Raw genomic sequence first — 13,648 nt, 5'->3', positions numbered from 1 at the left:
ACTGGTTTAAACTGGAGAAAACCGGAATGAACCGGTTTAAACTGGATAAAACAGGACTAAGCCGGTTTAAACCAGTTTCAACTGGATAGAACCGGATAGAACCGGTTTAAACTGGATAAACCCGGATTGAACCGTCTTTAACCGGTTTAAACCGGATAAAACCGGATTGAACCGGTTCAAACCGGTTTAAACCGGATAAAACCAGTTTGAACCGGTTTAAACCAGATAAAACGGGATTGAACTAGCTTAAACCGGTTTAAACCGGATAAAACCGAATTGAACCGGATTAAACCGGTTTCACCCGGATAGAACTGGATAGAACCGGTTTAAACTGGATAAACCCGGATTGAACCGGCTTAAACCGGTTTAAACCGGATAAAACTGGATTGAACCGGTTCAAACCGGTTCAAACCAGATAAAACCGGAATGAACTGGTTTAAACCGGATAAAACCGGATTGAACCAGTTTAAACCGGATAAATCCGGATTGAACCGGTTCAAACCGGAATAAACCGGAATGAACAGGCTTAAACCGGATAAAACCGGATTGAACCGGTTCAAAACGGATAAAACCGGAATGATCCGGTTTAAACCAGATAAAACCGGATTGAACCGGTTAAAACCGGATAAACAGGATTGAGCCGGTTTAAACCAGTTTCAACTGGATAGAACCGGATAGAACCGGTTTAAACTGGATAAAACCGGATTGAACTGGCTTAAACCGGTTTAAAGCGGATAAAACTGGAATGAATCGGTTCAAACCCGTTTAAACCTGATAAAACCAGATTGAACCGGTTTAAACCGGATAAAACCGGATTGAACAGGCTTAAACCGCCTTAAACCGGATAAAACCAGATTGAACCGGATTAAACCGGTTTAAACCGGATAAAACCAGATTGAACCGGTTTAAACTGGATAAAACCGGATTGAACCGGCTTAAACCGGTTTAAACCGGATAAAACTGGATTGAACAACTTTAAACCGGTTTATATCGGATAAATCAGGAATGAACTGATTTAAACCGGTTTAAACCGGATAGAACCGGATAGAACCGGTTTAAACCGGATAAAAACGATTGAACTGACTTAAACCGGTTTAAACCAGATAAAACCAGATTGAACCGTTTTAAACCGGATAAAACCGGATAGAACGGGTTTAACCCAGTTTAAACCGGATTGAACTGGATAGAACCGGTTTAAACCGGACAAGACAGGATTGAACCGGTTTAAACCGGTTTAAACCGGTTCAAACCGGATGAAACTGGAATGAACTGGTTTAAACCGCATAAAAGCGGATTGAACCGGTTTAAACCGGTTTCAACCGGATAGAACCAGATAGAACCGGTTTAAACTGGAGAAAACCGGATTGATCCGGCTGAAACCAGTTTAAACCGGATAAAAACAGATTGAAGCAGTTTAAACCGGTTTAAAACGGATAAAACAGGATTGAACCGGCTTAAACTGGTTTAAACCGGATAGAACCAGTTTAAACTGGATAAAACCGATTGAACCGGTTTAAACCGGTTTAAAACGGATAAAACCAGATAGAACCAGTTTAAACCAGATAGAACCGGATAGAACAGGTTTAAACCGGATAAAACCGTATTGAACCGGCTTAAACCGGTTTAAACCGGATAAAACCGGATTGAACCGGTTCAAACTGGTTTAAACCGGATAAAACCGGAATGAACTGGTTTAAAGCGGATAAAACCGGATTGAACCGCTTTAAACCGGATAAAACCGGATTGAACCGGTTCAAACCAGTTCAAACCGGATAAAACCGGAATGAACTGGTTTAAAGCGGATAAAACCGGATTGAACCGCTTTAAACCGGATAAAACCGGATTGAACCGGTTCAAACCAGTTCAAACCGGATAAAACCGGAATGAACTGGTTTAAAGTGGATAAAACCGGATTGAACCGCTTTAAACCAGATAAAACCGGATTGAAACGGTTTAAACTGAATAAAACCGATTGAACCGGTTTAAACCGGTTTAAAATGGATAAAACCAGATAGAACCAGTTTAAACCAGATAGCACCGGATAGAACCGGTTTAAACCGGATAGAACCGACTGAACCGGTTTAAACCGGTTTAAAACGGATAAAACAGATTGAACCGTTTTAAACTGGATGAAACCGGATTGAACCGGTTTAAACCGGATAAAACAGGATTGAGCCGGTTTAAACCAGTTTCAACTGGATAGAACCGGATAGAACCGGTTTAAACTGGATAAAACCGGATTGAACTGGCTTAAACCGGTTTAAAGCGGATAAAACTGGAATGAATCGGTTCAAACCCGTTTAAACCTGATAAAACCAGATTGAACCGGTTTAAACTGGATAAAACCTGATTGAACTGGCTTAAACCGGTTTAAACCGGATAAAACTGGACTGAACAAGTTTAAACCGGTTTATATCGGATAAATCAGGAATGAACTGGTTTAAACTGGTTTAAACCGGATAGAACCGGATAGAACCGGTTTAAACCAGATAAAACCGATTGAACTGATTTAAACCGGTTTAAACCAGATAAAACCAGATTGAACCGTTTTAAACCGGATAAAACCGGATAGAACGGGTTTAAACCAGTTTAAACCGGATTGAACTGGATAGAACCGGTTTAAACCGGATAAAACCGGATTGAACTGGTTTAAACCGGTTTAAACTGGTTCAAACCGGATGAAACCGGAATGAACTGGTTTAAACCGTATAAAACCGGATTGAACCGGTTTAAACCAGTTTCAACCGGATAGAACCAGATAGAACCGGTTTAAACTGGAGAAAACCGGATTGATCCGGCTGAAACCAGATTAAACCGGATAAAAACGGATTGAAGCAGTTAAAACCGGTTTAAAACGGATAAAACAGGATTGAACCGGCTTAAACTGGTTTAAACCGGATAGAACAGGTTTAAACTGGATAAAACCGATTGAACCGGTTTAAACCGGTTTAAACCGGATAAAACCAGATAGAACCAGTTTAAACCAGATAGAACCGGGTAGAACCGGTTTAAACCGGATAAAACCAGATTAAACAGGTTAAACCGGTTTAAACCGGATAAAATCGGATTGAACCGGTTTAAACCGGATAAAACCGGATTGAACCAGTATAAACCGGTTTCAACCGGATATAGCCGGATAGAACCGGTTTAAACAGAATAAAAGCATATTGAACCGGCTTAAACCGGTTTAAACCGGATAAAACCGGATTGAACCGGTTCAAACTGGGTTAAACCGGATAAAACCGGAATGAACTGGTTTAAACCGGATAAAACCGGATTGAACCGCTTTAAACCGGATAAAACTGGATTGAACAGGTTCAAACCGGTTTAAAGCAGATAAAACCGGAATGAACAGGCTTAAACGGGATAAAAACGGATTGAACCGGTTTAAAATGGATAAATCCGGATTGAACCGGTTTAAACCGGTTTCAACTGGATAGAACCGGATAGAACCGGTTTAAACCGCATAAAACCGGATTGAACCGGTTCAAACAGGTTTAAACCGGATAAAACCAGTTTGAACCGGTTTAAACCAGATAAAACGGGATTGAACTAGCTTAAACCGGTTTAAACCGGATAAAACTGGATTGAACCGGTTCAAACCGGTTCAAACCGGATAAAACCGGATTGAACCGGTTCAAACCGGTTTAAACCGGATAAAACCGGAATGAACTGGCTTAAACCGGATAAAACCGGATTGGACCGGTTTAAACCGCATAAAACTGGATTGAACCGGTTTAAACCGGTTTCAACCGGATAGAACTGGATAGAACCGTTTTAAACTGGATAAACCCGGATTGAACCGGCTTAAACCGGTTTAAACCGGATAAAACCGGATTGAACCGGTTCAAACTGGTTTAAACTGGATAAAACCGGAATGAACTGGTTTAAAACGGATAGAACCGGATTGAACCGGTTTAAACCGGATAAAACCGGATTGAACCGGTTTAAACCGGTTTCAACCAGATAGAACTGGATAGAACAGGTTTAAACTGGATAAACCCGGATTGAACCGGCTTAAACCGGTTTAAACCAGTTTAAACCGGATTGAACCGGATAGAACCAGTTTAAACCGGATAAAACCGGATTGAACTGGTTTAAACCGGTTTAAACTGGTTCAAACTGAATGACACCGGAATGAACTGGTTTAAACCGGATAAAACTGGATAGAACCGGTTTAAACTGGATAAAACCGATTGAACCTGTTTAAACCGGTTTAAACCGTATAAAACCGGATTGAACCGGTTTAAACCAGTTTAAACCGGATAAAACCGGATTGAACCGGTTGAAACCGATTTAAACTTGATAAAATCGGATTGAACCAGTTTAAACTGGTTGTAACCGGATAAAACCAGATTGAACCGGTTTAAACCGGATAAAACCGGACTGAACCGCTGTAAACCGGTTTAAACCGGATAAGACCGCATAGAACCGGTTTAAACCAGATAAAACCGGATAGAACCAGATAAAACCGGATAAAACCAAATAGAAATGAATAGAACCATTGTAAACCGGATAAGACAGGATTGAACTGGTTTAAACCGGATAAAACCGGATTGAACCCCTTTAAACCGGTTTAAACTGCTTAAAACCGGATTGAACCCGTTTATACCGTTTTAAGCCGGATAGAACCGGATATAACTGGTTTAAACTGGAGAAAACCGGAATGAACCGGTTTAAACTGGATAAAACAGGACTAAGCCGGTTTAAACCAGTTTCAACTGGATAGAACCGGATAGAACCGGTTTAAACTGGATAAACCCGGATTGAACCGTCTTTAACCGGTTTAAACCGGATAAAACCGGATTGAACCGGTTCAAACCGGTTTAAACCGGATAAAACCAGTTTGAACCGGTTTAAACCAGATAAAACGGGATTGAACTAGCTTAAACCGGTTTAAACCGGATAAAACCGAATTGAACCGGATTAAACCGGTTTCACCCGGATAGAACTGGATAGAACCGGTTTAAACTGGATAAACCCGGATTGAACCGGCTTAAACCGGTTTAAACCGGATAAAACTGGATTGAACCGGTTCAAACCGGTTCAAACCAGATAAAACCGGAATGAACTGGTTTAAACCGGATAAAACCGGATTGAACCAGTTTAAACCGGATAAATCCGGATTGAACCGGTTCAAACCGGAATAAACCGGAATGAACAGGCTTAAACCGGATAAAACCGGATTGAACCGGTTCAAAACGGATAAAACCGGAATGATCCGGTTTAAACCAGATAAAACCGGATTGAACCGGTTAAAACCGGATAAACAGGATTGAGCCGGTTTAAACCAGTTTCAACTGGATAGAACCGGATAGAACCGGTTTAAACTGGATAAAACCGGATTGAACTGGCTTAAACCGGTTTAAAGCGGATAAAACTGGAATGAATCGGTTCAAACCCGTTTAAACCTGATAAAACCAGATTGAACCGGTTTAAACCGGATAAAACCGGATTGAACAGGCTTAAACCGCCTTAAACCGGATAAAACCAGATTGAACCGGATTAAACCGGTTTAAACCGGATAAAACCAGATTGAACCGGTTTAAACTGGATAAAACCGGATTGAACCGGCTTAAACCGGTTTAAACCGGATAAAACTGGATTGAACAAGTTTAAACCGGTTTATATCGGATAAATCAGGAATGAACTGATTTAAACCGGTTTAAACCGGATAGAACCGGATAGAACCGGTTTAAACCGGATAAAAACGATTGAACTGACTTAAACCGGTTTAAACCAGATAAAACCAGATTGAACCGTTTTAAACCGGATAAAACCGGATAGAACGGGTTTAACCCAGTTTAAACCGGATTGAACTGGATAGAACCGGTTTAAACCGGATAAAACAGGATTGAACCGGTTTAAACCGGTTTAAACCGGTTCAAACCGGATGAAACCGGAATGAACTGGTTTAAACCGCATAAAACCGGATTGAACCGGTTTAAACCGGTTTCAACCGGATAGAACCAGATAGAACCGGTTTAAACTGGAGAAAACCGGATTGATCCGGCTGAAACCAGTTTAAACCGGATAAAAACAGATTGAAGCAGTTTAAACCGGTTTAAAACGGATAAAACAGGATTGAACCGGCTTAAACTGGTTTAAACCGGATAGAAGCGGTTTAAACTGGATAAAACCGATTGAACCGGTTTAAACCGGTTTAAAACGGATAAAACCAGATAGAACCAGTTTAAACCAGATAGAACCGGATAGAACAGGTTTAAACCGGATAAAACCATATTGAACCGGCTTAAACCGGTTTAAACCGGATAAAACCGGATTGAACCGGTTCAAACTGGTTTAAACCGGATAAAACCGGAATGAACTGGTTTAAAGCGGATAAAACCGGATTGAACCGCTTTAAACCGGATAAAACCGGATTGAACCGGTTCAAACCAGTTCAAACCGGATAAAACCGGAATGAACTGGTTTAAAGCGGATAAAACAGGATTGAACCGCTTTAAACCGGATAAAACCGGATTGAACCGATTCAAACCAGTTCAAACCGGATAAAACCGGAATGAACTGGTTTAAAGTGGATAAAACCGGATTGAACCGCTTTAAAACAGATAAAACCGGATTGAAACGGTTTAAACTGGATAAAACCGATTGAACCAGTTTAAACCGGTTTAAAACGGATAAAACCAGATAGAACCAGTTTAAACCAGATAGCACCGGATAGAACCGGTTTAAACCGGATAGAACCGATTGAACCGGTTTAAACCGGTTTAAAACGGATAAAAGCAGATTGAACCGTTTTAAACTGGATGAAACCGGATTGAACTGGTTTAAACCGGTTTAAACCGGATAGAACCAGATAGAACCGGTTTAAGCTGGAGAAAACCGGATTGATACGGTTGAAACCAGTTTAAACCGGATAAAAACAGATTGAAGCAGTTCAAACTGGTTTAAAACGGATAAAACCGGATTGAACCGGCTTATACCGGTTTAAACCGTATAGAACCGGTTTAAACTGGATAAAACCGATTGAACCGGTTTAAAACGGTTTAAACCAGATAAAACCAGATTGAACCGGTTTAAACCGGATAAAACCAGATAGAACCGGTTTAAACCAGATAGAACCGGATAGAACCGGTTTAAACTGGATAAACCCGGATTGAACCGGCTTAAACCGGTTTAAACCGCATAAAACCGGATTGAACCGGATCAAACCGGTTTAAACCGGTTAAAACCGGATTGAACCAGTTTAACCCGGATAAAACCGGATTGAACTAGCTTAAACCGGTTTAAACCGGATAAAACCGGATTGAACTGGTTTAAACCGGTTTCAACCGGATAGAACTGGATAGAACCGGTTTAAACTGGATAAACCCGGATTGAACCGGCTTAAACCGGTTTAAACCGGATAAAACTGGATTGAACCTGTTCAAACCGGTTCAAACCAGATAAAACCGGAATGAACTGGTTTAAACCGGATAAAACCGGATTGAACCACTTTAAACCGGATAAATCCGGATTGAACCGGTTCAAACCGGAATAAACCGGAATGAACAGGCTTAAACCGGATAAAACCGGATTGAACCAGTTCAAACCGGATAAAACCGGATTGAACTGGTTCAAACCGTATAAAACGGGAATGATCCGGTTTAAACCGGATAAAACCGGATTGCACCGGTTTAAACCGGATAAAACAGGATTGAGCCAGTTTAAACCAGTTTCGACTGGATAGAACCGGATAGAACCGGTTTAAACTGGATAAAACCGGATTGAACTGGCTTAAACCGCTTTAAAGCGGATAAAACTGGAATGAATCGGTTCAAACCCGTTTAAACCTGATAAAACCAGATTGAACCGGTTTAAAACGAATAAAACCGGATTGAACCGGCTTAAAGCGGTTTAAACCGGATAAAACTGGATTGAACCGGCTCAAACCGGTTTACACCGGATAAAACCGGATTGAACCGGTTTAAACCTGTTTAAACCGGATAAAACTGGATTGAACCGGATTAAACCGGATTAAACCGGATAAAACCAGACTGAACCGGTTTAAACCGGATAAAACCGGATTGAACCAGCTTAAACCGGTTTAAACCGGATAAAACCGGATTGAAGAGGTTTAAACCGGTTTATATCGGATAAATCCGGAATGAACTGGTTTAAACCGGTTTAAACCGGATAGAACCGGATAGAACCGGTTTAAACCGGATAAAACCGATAGAACCGGTTTAAACCGGTTTAAAACGGATAAAGGCAGATTGAACCGTTTTAAACTGGATGAAACCGGATTGAACTGGTTTAAACCGGTTTAAACCGGATAGAACCAGATAGAACCGGTTTAAGCTGGAGAAAACCGGATTGATCCGGTTGAAACCAGTTTAAACCGGATAAAAACAGATTGAAGCAGTTCAAACTGGTTTAAAACGGATAAAACCGGATTGAACCGGCTTATACCGGTTTAAACCGTATAGAACCGGTTTAAACTGGATAAAACCGATTGAACCGGTTTAAAACGGTTTAAACCAGATAAAACCAGATTGAACCGGTTTAAACCGGATAAAACCAGATAGAACCGGTTTAAACCGGATAGAACCGGATAGAACCGGTTTAAACCGGATAAAACCGGATTGAACCGGTTAAACTGGTTTAAACCGGATAAAACCGGATTGAACCGGTTTAAACCGGATAAAACCGGATTGAACCAGTTTAAACCGGTTTCAACCGGATAGAGCCGGATAGAACCGGTTTAAACAGGATAAAACCGGATTGAACCGGCTTAAACCAGTTTAAACCGGATAAAACCGGATTGAACCAGTTTAAACCGGTTTCAACCGGATAGAGCCGGACAGAACCGGTTTAAACCGGATAAAACCGGATTGAACCGGCTTTAACCGGTTTAGACCGGATAAAACCGGATTGAACCGGTTCAAACTGGTTTAAACTTTATAAAACCGGAATGAACTGGTTTAAAACGGATAGAACCGGATTGAACCGGTTTCAACCGGATAGAACCGGATAGAACAGGTTTAAACTGGTTAAACCCGGATTGAACCGGCTTAAACCGTTTTAAACCAGTTTAAACCGGATTGAACCGGATAGAACCAGTTTAAACTGGATAAAACCGGATTGAACTGGTTTGAACCGGTTTAAACTGGTTCAAACTGGATGAAACCGGAATGAACCGGTTTAAACCGGATAAAACCGGATAGAACCGGTTTAAACTGGATAAAACCGATTGAACCTGTTTAAACCGGTTTAAACCGTATAAAACCGGATTGAACCGGTTTAAACCGGTTTAAACCGGATAAAACCGGATTGAACCGGTTGAAACCGATTTAAACTTGATAAAATCGGATTGAACCAGTTTAAACTGGTTTAAACCGGATAAAACCAGATTGAACCGGTTTAAACAGGATAAAACCGGATTGAAACGCTGTAAACCGGTTTAAACTGGATAAGACCGCATTGAACCGGTTTAAACCAGATTAAACCGGATAGAACCAGATAAAAACTGATAAAACCAAATAGAAATGAATAGAACCATTGTAAACCGGATAAGACTGGACTGAACTGGTTTAAACTGGATAAAACCGGATTGAACCGGATCAAACCGGTTTAAACCGGATAAAACCAGTTTGAACCGGTTTAAACCAGATAAAACGGGATTGAACTAGCTTAAACCGGTTTAAACCGGATAAAACTGGATTGAACAGGTTCAAACCGGTTCAAACAGGATAAAACCGGAATGAACTGGTTTAAACCGGATAAAACCGGATTGTTCCGGTTCAAACCAGTTCAAACCGGATAAAACCGGATTGAACCGGTTTAAATCGGATAAAACCGGATTGAACCGGTTTAAACCGGTTTCAACCGGATAGAACTGGATAGAACCGTTTTAAACTGGATAAACACGGATTGAACCGGCTTAAACCGGTTTAAACCGGATAAAACCGGATTGAACCGGTTCAAACCGGTTTAAACCGGTTAAAACCAGATTGAACCGGTTTAAACCGGATAAAACCGGATTGAACTAGCTTAAACCGGTTTAAACCGGATAAAACCGGATTGAACCGGTTTAAACCGGTTTCAACTGGATAGAACTGGATAGAACCGGTTTAAACTGGATAAACACGGATTGAACCGGCTTAAACCGGTTTAAACCGGATAAAACTGGATTGAACCGGTTCAAACCGGTTCAAACCAGATAAAACCGGAATGAGCTGGTTTAAACCGGATAAAACCGGATTGAACCAGTTTAAACCGGATAAATCCGGATTGAACCGGTTCAAACCGGAATAAACCGGAATGAACAGGCTTAAACCGGATAAAACCGGATTGAACCAGTTCAAACCGGATAAAACCGGTTTGAACCGGTTCAAACCGGATAAAACCGGAATGATCCGGTTTAAACCGGATAAAACCGGATTGAACCGGTTTAAACCGGATAAAACAGGATTGAGCCGGTTTAAACCAGTTTCGACTGGATAGAACCGGATAGAACCGGTTTAAACTGGATAAAACCGGATTGAACTGGCTTAAACCGGTTTAAAGCGGATAAAACTGGAATGAATAGGTTCAAACCCGTTTAAACCTGATAAAACCAGATTGAACCGGTTTAAACCGGATAAAACTGGATTGAACAGGCTTAAAGCGGTTTAAACCGGATAAAACCGGATTGAACCGGCTCAAACCGGTTTACACCAGATAAAACCGGATTGAACCGGTTTAAACCTGTTTAAACCGGATAAAACTGGATTGAACCGGATTAAACCGGATTAAACCGGATAAAACCAGACTGAACCGGTTTAAACCGGATAAAACCAGATTGAACCAGCTTAAACCGGTTTAAACCAGATAAAACCGGATTGAAGAGGTTTAAACTGGTTTATATCGGATAAATCCGGAATGAACTTGTTTAAACCGGTTTAAACCGGATAGAACCGGATAGAACCGGTTTAAACCGGATAAAACCGATTGAACCGGTTTAAACCGGTTTAAAACGGATAAAAGCAGATTGAACCGTTTTAAACTGGATGAAACCGGATTGAACTGGTTTAAACCGGTTTAAACCGGTTCAAATCGGATGAAACCGGAATGAACCGGTTTAAAACGGATAAAAACGGATTGAACCGATTTAAACCGGTTTCAACCGGATAGAACCAGATAGAACCGGTTTACGCTGGAGAAAACCGGATTGATCCGGTTGAAACCAGTTTAAACCGGATAAAAACAGATTGAAGCAGTTCAAACTGGTTTAAGACGGATAAAACCGGATTGAACCGGCTTATACCGGTTTAAACCGTATAGAACCGGTTTAAACTGGATAAAACCGATTGAACCGGTTTAAAACGGTTTAAACCAGATAAAACCAGATTGAACCGGTTTAAAGCGGATAAAACCAGATAGAACGGGTTTAAACCGGATAGAACCGGATACAACCGGTTTAAACCGGATAAAACCGGATTGAACCGGTTAAACCGGTTTAAACCGGATAAAACCGGATTGAAGCGGTTTAAACCGGATAAAACCGGACTGAACCAGTTTAAACCGGTTTCAACCGGATAGAGCCGGATAGAACCGGTTTAAACAGGATAAAACCGGATTGAACCGGCTTAAACCGGTTTAAACCGGATAAAACCAGATTGAACCAGTTTAAACCGGTTTCAACCGGATAGAGCCGGATAGAACCAGTTTAAACCGGATAAAACCGGATTGAACAGGTTTTAACCGTTTTAAACTGGTTCAAACTGGATGAAACCGGAATGAACCGGTTTAAACCGGATAAAACCGGATAGAATCGGTTTCAACTGGATAAAACCGATTGAACCTGTTTAAACCGGTTTAAACCGTATAAAACCGGATTGAACCGGTTACCGGATAAAACCGGATTGAACCGGTTGAAACCGATTTAAACTTGATAAAATCGGATTGAACCAGTTTAAACTGGTTTAAACCAGATAAAACCAGACTGAACCGGTTTAAACAGGATAAAACCGGATTGAAACGCTGTAAACCGGTTTAAACCGGATAAGACCGCATTGAACCGGTTTAAACCAGATTAAACCGGATAGAACCAGATAAAAACTGATAAAACCAAATAGAAATGAATAGAACCATTGTAAACCGGATAAGACTGGACTGAACTGGTTTAAACTGGATAAAACCGGATTGAACCGGATCAAACCGGTTTAAACCGGATAAAACCAGTTTGAACCGGTTTAAACCAGATAAAACGGGATTGAACTAGCTTAAACCGGTTTAAACCGGATAAAACTGGATTGAACAGGTTCAAACCGGTTCAAACAGGATAAAACCGGAATGAACTGTTTTAAACCGGATAAAACCGGATTGTTCCGGTTCAAACCAGTTCAAACCGGATAAAACCGGATTGAACCGGTTTAAACCGGATAAAACCGGATTGAACCGGTTTAAACCGGTTTCAACCGGATAGAACTGGATAGAACCGTTTTAAACTGGATAAACACGGATTGAACCGGCTTAAACCGGTTTAAACCGGATAAAACCGGATTGAACCGGTTCAAACCGGTTTAAACCGGTTAAAACCAGATTGAACCGGTTTAAACCGGATAAAACCGGATTGAACTAGCTTAAACCGGTTTAAACCGGATAAAACCGGATTGAACCGGTTTAAACCGGTTTCAACTGGATAGAACTGGATAGAACCGGTTTAAACTGGATAAACACGGATTGAACCGGCTTAAACCGGTTTAAACCGGATAAAACTGGATTGAACCGGTTCAAACCGGTTCAAACCAGATAAAACCGGAATGAACTGGTTTAAACCGGATAAAACCGGATTGAACCAGTTTAAACCGGATAAATCCGGATTGAACTGGTTCAAACCGGAATAAACCGGAATGAACAGGCTTAAACCGGATAAAACCGGATTGAACCAGTTCAAACCGGATAAAACCGGGTTGAACCGGTTCAAACCAGATAAAACCGGAATGATCCGGTTTAAACCGGATAAAACCGGATTGAACCGGTTTAAACCGGATAAAACAGGATTGAGCCGGTTTAAACCAGTTTCGACTGGATAGAACCGGATAGAACCAGTTTAAACCGGATAAAACCGGATTGAACCGGCTTTAACCGGTTTAAACCGGATAAAACCGGATTGAACCGGTTCAAACTGGTTTAAACTTTATAAAACCGGAATGAACTGGTTTAAAACGGATAGAACCGGATTGAACCGGTTTCAACCGGATAGATCCGGATAGAACAGCTTTAAACTGGATAAACCCGGATTGAACCGGCTTAAACAGTTTTAAACCAGTTTAAACCGGATTGAACCGGATAGAACCAGTTTAAACCGGATAAAACCGGATTGAACTGGTTTAAACCGGTTTAAACTGGTTCAAACTGGATGAAACCGGAATGAACCGGTTTAAACCGGATAAAACCGGATAGAATCGGTTTAAACTGGATAAAACCGATTGAACCTGTTTAAACCGGTTTAAACCGTATAAAACCGGATTGAACCGGTTACCGGATAAAACCGGATTGAACCGGTTGAAACCGATTTAAACTTGATAAAATCGGATTGAACCAGTTTAAAATGGTTTAAACCGGATAAAACAAGATTGAACCGGTTTAAACCGGATAAAACCGGATTGAACCGCTGTAAACCGGTTTAAACCAGATAAGACCGCATTGAACCGGTTTA

The sequence above is a fragment of the Cynocephalus volans genome, chromosome 11, assembly GCF_027409185.1.
Source record: "Cynocephalus volans isolate mCynVol1 chromosome 11, mCynVol1.pri, whole genome shotgun sequence".
NCBI classification, from domain to species: Eukaryota; Metazoa; Chordata; class Mammalia; order Dermoptera; family Cynocephalidae; genus Cynocephalus; species Cynocephalus volans.
The sequence above is the reverse complement of the archived record's forward strand: the minus strand, read 5'-3'. Positions refer to the sequence as shown.